The 12,548-nt window shown below is 41.5% G+C and overlaps 5 non-coding genes across 5 annotated transcripts; all 5 read right to left on the bottom strand.

The window, feature by feature from the left end:
- Positions 1-4,685: 4,685 nt before the first annotated feature.
- On the bottom strand, positions 4,686-4,756 carry trnag-gcc (transfer RNA glycine (anticodon GCC)). Its single transcript has one exon. It is a non-coding gene; the product is annotated as a tRNA-Gly (tRNA).
- A 1,431-nt stretch (positions 4,757-6,187) lies between these two features.
- trnag-gcc (transfer RNA glycine (anticodon GCC)) lies at positions 6,188-6,258 on the bottom strand. The gene has a single exon. It is a non-coding gene; the product is annotated as a tRNA-Gly (tRNA).
- A 1,428-nt stretch (positions 6,259-7,686) lies between these two features.
- On the bottom strand, positions 7,687-7,757 carry trnag-gcc (transfer RNA glycine (anticodon GCC)). The gene has a single exon. It is a non-coding gene; the product is annotated as a tRNA-Gly (tRNA).
- A 2,926-nt stretch (positions 7,758-10,683) lies between these two features.
- On the bottom strand, positions 10,684-10,754 carry trnag-gcc (transfer RNA glycine (anticodon GCC)). The gene has a single exon. It is a non-coding gene; the product is annotated as a tRNA-Gly (tRNA).
- Positions 10,755-12,181: 1,427 nt separating this feature from the next.
- Positions 12,182-12,252, bottom strand: trnag-gcc (transfer RNA glycine (anticodon GCC)). Its single transcript has one exon. It is a non-coding gene; the product is annotated as a tRNA-Gly (tRNA).
- Between the last annotated feature and the right edge of the window lie 296 nt (positions 12,253-12,548).

The following is a 12,548-nucleotide window of genomic DNA, read 5'->3' as shown; positions in this document are numbered from 1 at the left end:
GCATTTACAATGAGTGTCCACATCCTTAATATCTATTTACACTGAATGACCACATCCTTAATATTCATTTATACTCATCTACCCACATTCCTAATCTGCATTTACACTGAATGACCACATTCCTAATAACCATTTACACTGATCTAACCACGTCCTTATTAATCATTTACACTGAATGGCCACATACTTAATTATCATTTACACTGCTCGACCTACATTCTTACTAACATACACACATAAGAAGTATGAGCAGGTGTAGCCCACTCGTACCCTCGAGCCCGCTCAGCAGGTCTCAGGAGATCCTGAAGAAGCATTTAGAGTGAATGACCTCATCCTTGATAACCATCTGCAATGAATGACCACATGCTTAATAAGCATTTACACTGCTTGACCGTGTCCTTTACATGTCATTTACACAGGGTGTCCACATCGTTAAGAACCATTTACGCTGCATGACCACATCCTTCATAATCATTGACACTGATCTGCTCACATTCTTCATATTTCTTTACACTGAATGACCACTTCCTTCATTTTCATTTACCATCATCTACCTACATCCTTAATAAGCATTTACATCCTCAATAAGTCTTTCCACTGATCTACCCAGATCCTGCATAATTATTTACACTGATGGCCACTTTCTTCATCTTCATTTATACTGAACTGCTCACATTCTTCATCTACATTTACACTGAATAACCACATCCTCAAGAAACATTTACACTGAATTACCACATTCTTCATAACCATTTGCACCGATCTGCGCACATCCTTACTCTCCAGTTGCACTGATCTGCACACATCATTATTGATCACTTACACTGAATGGCCACATACGTCTTAGTCATTTACACTGATCTACCCACATTACTAATCTTCATTTGCACTGAACGAAAGCATACTTAATAAGCATTTACAAGGAATGAGCACGTTCTTAATATTCATTTGCACTGAATGACCAAATTCTTAATAACCATTTATAATGATCTAAACACGTCCTTTATAATTATTTAACCTGAGCGACAACATCATTATTAAGCATTAAAACTGGACGCGCACATCATTCTTAATCAGTTACACTGAATGGCCACATACGTCTTACTCATTTACACTGATCTACCTACATCCTTACTAACATAGCAATATGCGAATTAGGAGCAGGAGTAGCGCACTCGGCCCCACGAGTCTGTTGCGCCATTCAATAAGATCATGGCTGATCTGATTGTAACCTCGACTCCACATTCCCTCCTACCCCCATAATCTTTCACCCCCTTGCTTTTCAAGAATCTAGCAACCCTCTGCCTTAAAAATAGTTTGTGACTCTGCTTGCACTGCCTTTTGAGGAAGAGAGTTCCAAAGACTCAGGACCCTGTGAGAGAAAAGATTTCTCCTCATCTATGCCTTAAATGGGCGACCCGTTATTTAAATCAGAAAGCAAGGGCTTCGATTCCCCAACAAAGGTCAACATAATTTCCATCTCCACCCTTAACAGGCCTCTGAGGATCAAGTCACCTGTTCCTCCTCGAAAGTCCCACAGACACAAAGCAATCCTGTCCAACCTTGCACCAGAAATTAACTCATCCACTGCAGCTGCTTGCATAATTATTTTGGCCTCAACCACTGCCTTCCTTCCATCAAGCAAGAGCCCAACACCACACACACTCTCGCCAAGACAAACACAAACTCTGCATTGACTGGGAATCGAACCCAGGCCTCCCACATGGCAAGCGAGAATTCTACACTGAACCACCAATGCCTGGCCATACTTAAAAGCTCAGCAGTTCCTTAAGAAGCATTTAGAGTGAATGACCTCATCCTTGATAACCATTTGCAGTGAATGACCACATGCTTAATAAGCATTTACACTGCTTGACCGTGTCCTTTACATGTCATTTACACAGGGTGTCCACATCGTTAAGAACCATTTACGCTGCATGACCACATCCTTCATAATCATTGACACTGATCTGCTCACATTCTTCATATTTCTTTACACTGAATGACCACTTCCTTCATTTTCATTTACCATCATCTACTTACATCCTTAATAAGCATTTACACTGCACGATTACATCCTCAATAAGTCTTTCCACTGATCTACCCAGATCCTGCATAATTATTTACACTGATGGCCACTTTCTTCATCTTCATTTATACTGAACTGCTCACATTCTTCATCTACATTTACACTGAATAACCACATCCTCAAGAAACATTTACACTGAATTACCACATTCTTCATAACCATTTGCACCGATCTGTGCACATCCTTACTCTCCAGTTACACTGATCTGCACACGTCATTATTGATCACTGACACTGAATGGCCACATACGTCTTAGTCATTTACACTGATCTACTCACATTACTAATCTTCATTTGCACTGAACGGAAGCATACTTAATAAGCATTTACAAGGAATGAGCACGTTCTTAATATTCATTTGCACTGAATGACCAAATTCTTAATAACCATTTATAATGATCTACCCACGTCCTTTATAATTATTTAACCTGAGCGACAACATCATTATTAAGCATTAAAACTGGACGCGCACATCATTCTTAATCAGTTACACTGAATGGCCACATACGTCTTACTCATTTACACTGATCTACCTACATCCTTACTAACATAGCAATATGCGAATTAGGAGCAGGAGTAGCGCACTCGGCCCCACGAGTCTGTTGCGCCATTCAATAAGATCATGGCTGATCTGATTGTAACCTCGACTCCACATTCCCTCCTACCCCCATAATCTTTCACCCCCTTGCTTTTCAAGAATCTAGCAACCCTCTGCCTTAAAAATAGTTTGTGACTCTGCTTGCACTGCCTTTTGAGGAAGAGAGTTCCAAAGACCCAGGACCCTGTGAGAGAAAAGATTTCTCCTCATCTATGCCTTAAATGGGCGACCCGTTATTTAAATCAGAAAGCAAGGGCTTCGATTCCCCAACAAAGGTCAACATAATTTCCATCTCCACCCTTTACAGGCCTCTGAGGATCAAGTCACCTGTTCCTCCTCGAAAGTCCCACAGACACAAAACAATCCTGTCCAACCTTGCACCAGAAATTAACTCATCCACTGCAGCTGCTTGCATAATTATTTTGGCCTCAACCACTGCCTTCCTTCCATCAAGCAAGAGCCCAACACCACACACACTCTCGCCAAGACAAACACCAACTCTGCATTGACTGGGAATCAAACCCAGGCCTCCCACATGGCAAGCGAGAATTCTACACTGAACCACCAATGCCAGGCCATACTTAAAAGCTCAGCAGTTCCTTAAGAAGCATTTAGAGTGAATGACCACATCCTTGATAACCATTTGCAGTGAATGACCACATGCTTAATAAGCATTTACACTGCTTGACCGTGTCCTTTACATGTCATTTACACAGGGTGTCCACATCGTTAAGAACCATTTACGCTGCTTGACCACATCCTTTATAATCATTGACACTGATCTGCTCACATTCTTCATATTTCTTTACACTGAATGACCACTTCCTTCATTTTCATTTACCATCATCTACTTACATCCTTAATAAGCATTTACACTGCACGATTACATCCTCAATAAGTCTTTCCACTGATCTACCCAGATCCTGCATAATTATTTACACTGATGACCACTTTCTTCATCTTCATTTATACTGAACTGCTCACATTCTTCATCTACATTTACACTGAATAACCACATCCTCAAGAAACATTTACACTGAATTACCACGTTCTTCATAACCATTTGCACCGATCTGCGCACATCCTTACTCTCCAGTTGCACTGATCTGCACACATCATTATTGATCACTTACACTGAATGGCCACATACGTCTTAGTCATTTACACTGATCTACTCACATTACTAATCTTCACTTGCACTGAACGAAAGCATACTTAATAAGCATTTACAAGGAATGAGCACGTTCTTAATATTCATTTGCACTGAATGACCAAATTCTTAATAACCATTTATAATGATCTACCCACGTCCTTTATAATTAATTAACCTGAGCGACAACATCATTATTAAGCATTAAAACTGGACGCGCACATCATTCTTAATCAGTTACACTGAATGGCCACATACGTCTTACTCATTTACACTGATCTACCTACATCCTTACTAACATAGCAATATGCGAATTAGGAGCAGGAGTAGCGCACTCGGCCCCACGAGTCTGTTGCGCCATTCAATAAGATCTTGGCTGATCTGATTGTAACCTCGACTCCACATTCCCTCCTACCCCCATAATCTTTCACCCCCTTGCTTTTCAAGAATCTAGCAACCCTCTGCCTTAAAAATAGTTTGTGACTCTGCTTGCACTGCCTTTTGAGGAAGAGAGTTCCAAAGACTCAGGACCCTGTGAGAGAAAAGATTTCTCCTCATCTATGCCTTAAATGGGCGACCCGTTATTTAAATCAGAAAGCAAGGGCTTCGATTCCCCAACAAAGGTCAACATAATTTCCATCTCCACCCTTCACAGGCCTCTGAGGATCAAGTCACCTGTTCCTCCTCGAAAGTCCCACAGACACAAAGCAATCCTGTCCAACCTTGCACCAGAAATTAACTCATCCACTGCAGCTGCTTGCATAATTATTTTGGCCTCAACCACTGCCTTCCTTCCATCAAGCAAGAGCCGAACACCACACACACTCTCGCCAAGACAAACACCAACTCTGCATTGACTGGGAATCGAACCCAGGCCTCCCACATGGCAAGCGAGAATTCTACCACTGAACCACCAATGCCTGGCCATACGTAAAACCTCAGCAGTTCCTTCAGAAGCATTTTGAGTGAATGACCACATCCTTGATAACCATTTGCAGTGAATGACCACATGCTTAATAAGCATTTACACTGATTGACCGTATCCTTTACATGTCATTTACACAGGGTGTCCACATCGTTAAGAACCATTTACGCTGCATGACCACATCCTTCATAATCATTGACACTGATCTGCTCACATTCTTCATATTTCTTTACACTGAATGACCACTTCCTTCATTTTCATTTACCATCATCTACTTACATCCTTAATAAGCATTTACACTGCACGATTACATCCTCAATAAGTCTTTCCACTGATCTACCCAGATCCTGCATAATTATTTACACTGATGGCCACTTTCTTCATCTTCATTTATACTGAACTGCTCACATTCTTCATCTACATTTACACTGAATAACCACATCCTCAAGAAACATTTACACTGAATTACCACATTCTTCATAACCATTTGCACCGATCTGCGCACATCCTTACTCTCCAGTTACACTGATCTGCACACATCATTATTGATCACTTACACTGAATGGCCACATACGTCTTAGTCATTTACACTGATCTACTCACATTACTAATCTTCATTTGCACTGAACGAAAGCATACTTAATAAGCATTTACAAGGAATGAGCACGTTCTTAATATTCATTTGCACTGAATGACCAAATTCTTAATAACCATTTATAATGATCTACCCACGTCCTTTATAATTAATTAACCTGAGCGACAACATCATTATTAAGCATTAAAACTGGACGCGCACATCATTCTTAATCAGTTACACTGAATGGCCACATACGTCTTACTCATTTACACTGATCTCCCTACATCCTTACTAACATAGCAATATGCGAATTTGGAGCAGGAGTAGCGCACTCGGCCCCACGAGTCTGTTGCGCCATTCAATAAGATCTTGGCTGATCTGATTGTAACCTCGACTCCACATTCCCTCCTACCCCCATAATCTTTCACCCCCTTGCTTTTCAAGAATCTAGCAACCCTCTGCCTTAAAAATAGTTTGTGACTCTGCTTGCACTGCCTTTTGAGGAAGAGACCCCAAAGACTCAGGACCCTGTGAGAGAAAAGATTTCTCCTCATCTATGCCTTAAATGGGCGACCCGTTATTTAAATCAGAAAGCAAGGGCTTCGATTCCCCAACAAAGGTCAACATAATTTCCATCTCCACCCTTTACAGGCCTCTGAGGATCAAGTCACCTGTTCCTCCTCGAAAGTCCCACAGACACAAAGCAATCCTGTCCAACCTTGCACCAGAAATTAACTCATCCACTGCAGCTGCTTGCATAATTATTTTGGCCTCAACCACTGCCTTCCTTCCATCAAGCAAAAGCCCAACACCACACACACACACTCTCGCCAAGACAAACACCAACTCTGCATTGACTGGGAATCGAACCCAGGCCTCCCACATGGCAAGCGAGAATTCTACCACTGAACCACCAATGCCTGGCCATACTCAAAAGCTCAGCAGTTCCTTCAGAAGCATTTAGAGTGAATGACCTCCTCCTTGATAACCATTTGCAGTGAATGACCACATGCTTAATAAGCATTTACACTGCTTGACCGTATCCTTTACATGTCATTTACACAGGGTGTCCACATCGTTAAGAACCATTTACGCTGCATGACCACATCCTTCATAATCATTGACACTGATCTGCTCACATTCTTCATATTTCTTTACACTGAATGACCACTTCCTTCATTTTCATTTACCATCATCTACTTACATCCTTAATAAGCATTTACACTGCACGATTACATCCTCAATAAGTCTTTCCACTGATCTACCCAGATCCTGCATAATTATTTACACTGATGGCCACTTTCTTCATCCTCATTTATACTGAACTGCTCACATTCTTCATCTACATTTACACTGAATAACCACATCCTCAAGAAACATTTACACTGAATTACCACATTCTTCATAACCATTTGCACCGATCTGTGCACATCCTTACTCTCCAGTTACACTGATCTGCACACGTCATTATTGATCACTGACACTGAATGGCCACATACGTCTTAGTCATTTACACTGATCTACTCACATTACTAATCTTCATTTGCACTGAACGAAAGCATACTTAATAAGCATTTACAAGGAATGAGCACGTTCTTAATATTCATTTGCACTGAATGACCAAATTCTTAATAACCATTTATAATGATCTACCCACGTCCTTTATCATCATTTACACTGAGCGACCACATCATTATTAAGCATTAAAACTGGACGCGCACATCATTCTTAATCAGTTACACTGAATGGCCACATACGTCTTACTCATTTACACTGATCTACCTACATCCTTACTAACATAGCAATATGCGAATTAGGAGCAGGAGTAGCGCACTCGGCCCCACGAGTCTGTTGCGCCATTCAATAAGATCATGGCTGATCTGATTGTAACCTCGACTCCACCGTCCCTCCTACCCCCATAATCATTCACCCCCTTGCTTTTCAAGAATCTAGCAACCCTCTGCCTTAAAAATAGTTTGTGACTCTGCTTGAACTGCCTTTTGAGGAAGAGAGTTCCAAAGACCCAGGACCCTGTGAGAGAAAAGATTTCTCCTCATCTATGCCTTAAATGGGCGACCCGTTATTTAAATCAGAAAGCAAGGGCTTCGATTCCCCAACAAAGGTCAACATAATTTCCAACTCCACCCTGAACAGGCCTCTGAGGATCAAGTCACCTGTTCCTCCTCGAAAGTCCCACAGACACAAAGCAATCTTGTCCAACCTTGCACCAGAAATTAACTCATCCACTGCAGCTGCTTGCATAATTATTTTGACCTCAACCACTGCCTTCCTCCCAGAAAGCAAGAGCCGAACACCACACACTCTCTCGCCAAGACAAACACCAACTCTGCATTGACTGAGAATCGAACCCAGGCCTCCCACGTGGCAAGCGAGAATTCTACCACTGAACCACCAATGCCTGGCCATACGTAAAACCTCAGCAGTTCCTTCAGAAGCATTTTGAGTGAATGACCACATCCTTGATAACCATTTGCAGTGAATGACCACATGCTTAATAAGCATTTACACTGCTTGACCGTATCCTTTACATGTCATTTACACAGGGTGTCCACATCGTTAAGAACCATTTACGCTGCATGACCACATCCTTCATAATCATTGACACTGATCTGCTCACATTCTTCATATTTCTTTACACTGAATGACCACTTCCTTCATTTTCATTTACCATCATCTACTTACATCCTTAATAAGCATTTACACTGCATGATTACATCCTCAATAAGTCTTTCCACTGATCTACCCAGATCCTGCATAATTATTTACACTGATGGCCACTTTCTTCATCCTCATTTATACTGAACTGCTCACATTCTTCATCTACATTTACACTGAATAACCACATCCTCAAGAAACATTTACACTGAATTACCACATTCTTCATAACCATTTGCACCGATCTGCGCACATCCTTACTCTCCAGTTACACTGATCTGCACACATCATTATTGATCACTGACACTGAATGGCCACATACGTCTTAGTCATTTACACTGATCTACTCACATTACTAATCTTCATTTGCACTGAACGGAAGCATACTTAATAAGCATTTACAAGGAATGAGCACGTTCTTAATATTCATTTGCACTGAATGACCAAATTCTTAATAACCATTTATAATGATCTACCCACGTCCTTTATAATTATTTAACCTGAGCGACAACATCATTATTAAGCATTAAAACTGGACGCGCACATCATTCTTAATCAGTTACACTGAATGGCCACATACGTCTTACTCATTTACACTGATCTACCTACATCCTTACTAACATAGCAATATGCGAATTAGGAGCAGGAGTAGCGCACTCGGCCCCACGAGTCTGTTGCGCCATTCAATAAGATCATGGCTGATCTGATTGTAACCTCGACTCCACATTCCCTCCTACCCCCATAATCTTTCACCCCCTTGCTTTTCAAGAATCTAGCAACCCTCTGCCTTAAAAATAGTTTGTGACTCTGCTTGCACTGCCTTTTGAGGAAGAGAGTTCCAAAGACCCAGGACCCTGTGAGAGAAGAGATTTCTCCTCATCTATGCCTTAAATGGGCGACCCGTTATTTAAATCAGAAAGCAAGGGCTTCGATTCCCCAACAAAGGTCAACATAATTTCCATCTCCACCCTTTACAGGCCTCTGAGGATCAAGTCACCTGTTCCTCCTCGAAAGTCCCACAGACACAAAACAATCCTGTCCAACCTTGCACCAGAAATTAACTCATCCACTGCAGCTGCTTGCATAATTATTTTGGCCTCAACCACTGCCTTCCTTCCATCAAGCAAGAGCCCAACACCACACACACTCTCGCCAAGACAAACACCAACTCTGCATTGACTGGGAATCAAACCCAGGCCTCCCACATGGCAAGCGAGAATTCTACACTGAACCACCAATGCCAGGCCATACTTAAAAGCTCAGCAGTTCCTTAAGAAGCATTTAGAGTGAATGACCACATCCTTGATAACCATTTGCAGTGAATGACCACATGCTTAATAAGCATTTACACTGCTTGACCGTGTCCTTTACATGTCATTTACACAGGGTGTCCACATCGTTAAGAACCTTTTACGCTGCTTGACCACATCCTTTATAATCATTGACACTGATCTGCTCACATTCTTCATATTTCTTTACACTGAATGACCACTTCCTTCATTTTCATTTACCATCATCTACTTACATCCTTAATAAGCATTTACACTGCACGATTACATCCTCAATAAGTCTTTCCACTGATCTACCCAGATCCTGCATAATTATTTACACTGATGACCACTTTCTTCATCTTCATTTATACTGAACTGCTCACATTCTTCATCTACATTTACACTGAATAACCACATCCTCAAGAAACATTTACACTGAATTACCACGTTCTTCATAACCATTTGCACCGATCTGCGCACATCCTTACTCTCCAGTTGCACTGATCTGCACACATCATTATTGATCACTTACACTGAATGGCCACATACGTCTTAGTCATTTACACTGATCTACTCACATTACTAATCTTCACTTGCACTGAACGAAAGCATACTTAATAAGCATTTACAAGGAATGAGCACGTTCTTAATATTCATTTGCACTGAATGACCAAATTCTTAATAACCATTTATAATGATCTACCCACGTCCTTTATAATTAATTAACCTGAGCGACAACATCATTATTAAGCATTAAAACTGGACGCGCACATCATTCTTAATCAGTTACACTGAATGGCCACATACGTCTTACTCATTTACACTGATCTACCTACATCCTTACTAACATAGCAATATGCGAATTAGGAGCAGGAGTAGCGCACTCGGCCCCACGAGTCTGTTGCGCCATTCAATAAGATCTTGGCTGATCTGATTGTAACCTCGACTCCACATTCCCTCCTACCCCCATAATCTTTCACCCCCTTGCTTTTCAAGAATCTAGCAACCCTCTGCCTTAAAAATAGTTTGTGACTCTGCTTGCACTGCCTTTTGAGGAAGAGAGTTCCAAAGACTCAGGACCCTGTGAGAGAAAAGATTTCTCCTCATCTATGCCTTAAATGGGCGACCCGTTATTTAAATCAGAAAGCAAGGGCTTCGATTCCCCAACAAAGGTCAACATAATTTCCATCTCCACCCTTCACAGGCCTCTGAGGATCAAGTCACCTGTTCCTCCTCGAAAGTCCCACAGACACAAAGCAATCCTGTCCAACCTTGCACCAGAAATTAACTCATCCACTGCAGCTGCTTGCATAATTATTTTGGCCTCAACCACTGCCTTCCTTCCATCAAGCAAGAGCCGAACACCACACACACTCTCGCCAAGACAAACACCAACTCTGCATTGACTGGGAATCGAACCCAGGCCTCCCACATGGCAAGCGAGAATTCTACCACTGAACCACCAATGCCTGGCCATACGTAAAACCTCAGCAGTTCCTTCAGAAGCATTTTGAGTGAATGACCACATCCTTGATAACCATTTGCAGTGAATGACCACATGCTTAATAAGCATTTACACTGCTTGACCGTGTCCTTTACATGTCATTTACACAGGGTGTCCACATCGTTAAGAACCATTTACGCTGCATGACCACATCCTTCATAATCATTGACACTGATCTGCTCACATTCTTCATATTTCTTTACACTGAATGACCACTTCCTTCATTTTCATTTACCATCATCTACTTACATCCTTAATAAGCATTTACACTGCACGATTACATCCTCAATAAGTCTTTCCACTGATCTACCCAGATCCTGCATAATTATTTACACTGATGGCCACTTTCTTCATCATCATTTATACTGAACTGCTCACATTCTTCATCTACATTTACACTGAATAACCACATCCTCAAGAAACATTTACACTGAATTACCACATTCTTCATAACCATTTGCACCGATCTGCGCACATCCTTACTCTCCAGTTACACTGATCTGCACACATCATTATTGATCACTTACACTGAATGGCCACATACGTCTTAGTCATTTACACTGATCTACTCACATTACTAATCTTCATTTGCACTGAACGAAAGCATACTTAATAAGCATTTACAAGGAATGAGCACGTTCTTAATATTCATTTGCACTGAATGACCAAATTCTTAATAACCATTTATAATGATCTACCCACGTCCTTTATAATTAATTAACCTGAGCGACAACATCATTATTAAGCATTAAAACTGGACGCGCACATCATTCTTAATCAGTTACACTGAATGGCCACATACGTCTTACTCATTTACACTGATCTCCCTACATCCTTACTAACATAGCAATATGCGAATTTGGAGCAGGAGTAGCGCACTCGGCCCCACGAGTCTGTTGCGCCATTCAATAAGATCTTGGCTGATCTGATTGTAACCTCGACTCCACATTCCCTCCTACCCCCATAATCTTTCACCCCCTTGCTTTTCAAGAATCTAGCAACCCTCTGCCTTAAAAATAGTTTGTGACTCTGCTTGCACTGCCTTTTGAGGAAGAGACCCCAAAGACTCAGGACCCTGTGAGAGAAAAGATTTCTCCTCATCTATGCCTTAAATGGGCGACCCGTTATTTAAATCAGAAAGCAAGGGCTTCGATTCCCCAACAAAGGTCAACATAATTTCCATCTCCACCCTTTACAGGCCTCTGAGGATCAAGTCACCTGTTCCTCCTCGAAAGTCCCACAGACACAAAGCAATCCTGTCCAACCTTGCACCAGAAATTAACTCATCCACTGCAGCTGCTTGCATAATTATTTTGGCCTCAACCACTGCCTTCCTTCCATCAAGCAAAAGCCCAACACCACACACACTCTCGCCAAGACAAACACCAACTCTGCATTGACTGGGAATCGAACCCAGGCCTCCCACATGGCAAGCGAAAATTCTACCACTGAACCACCAATGCCTGGCCATACTCAAAAGCTCAGCAGTTCCTTCAGAAGCATTTAGAGTGAATGACCTCCTCCTTGATAACCATTTGCAGTGAATGACCACATGCTTAATAAGCATTTACACTGCTTGACCGTATCCTTTACATGTCATTTACACAGGGTGTCCACATCGTTAAGAACCATTTACGCTGCATGACCACATCCTTCATAATCATTGACACTGATCTGCTCACATTCTTCATATTTCTTTACACTGAATGACCACTTCCTTCATTTTCATTTACCATCATCTACTGACATCCTTAATAAG

Source organism: Heterodontus francisci, chromosome 1 (genome assembly GCF_036365525.1).
Source record: "Heterodontus francisci isolate sHetFra1 chromosome 1, sHetFra1.hap1, whole genome shotgun sequence".
Lineage (NCBI taxonomy): Eukaryota > Metazoa > Chordata > Chondrichthyes > Heterodontiformes > Heterodontidae > Heterodontus > Heterodontus francisci.
The sequence above is the reverse complement of the archived record's forward strand: the minus strand, read 5'-3'. Positions and strand labels throughout refer to the sequence as shown.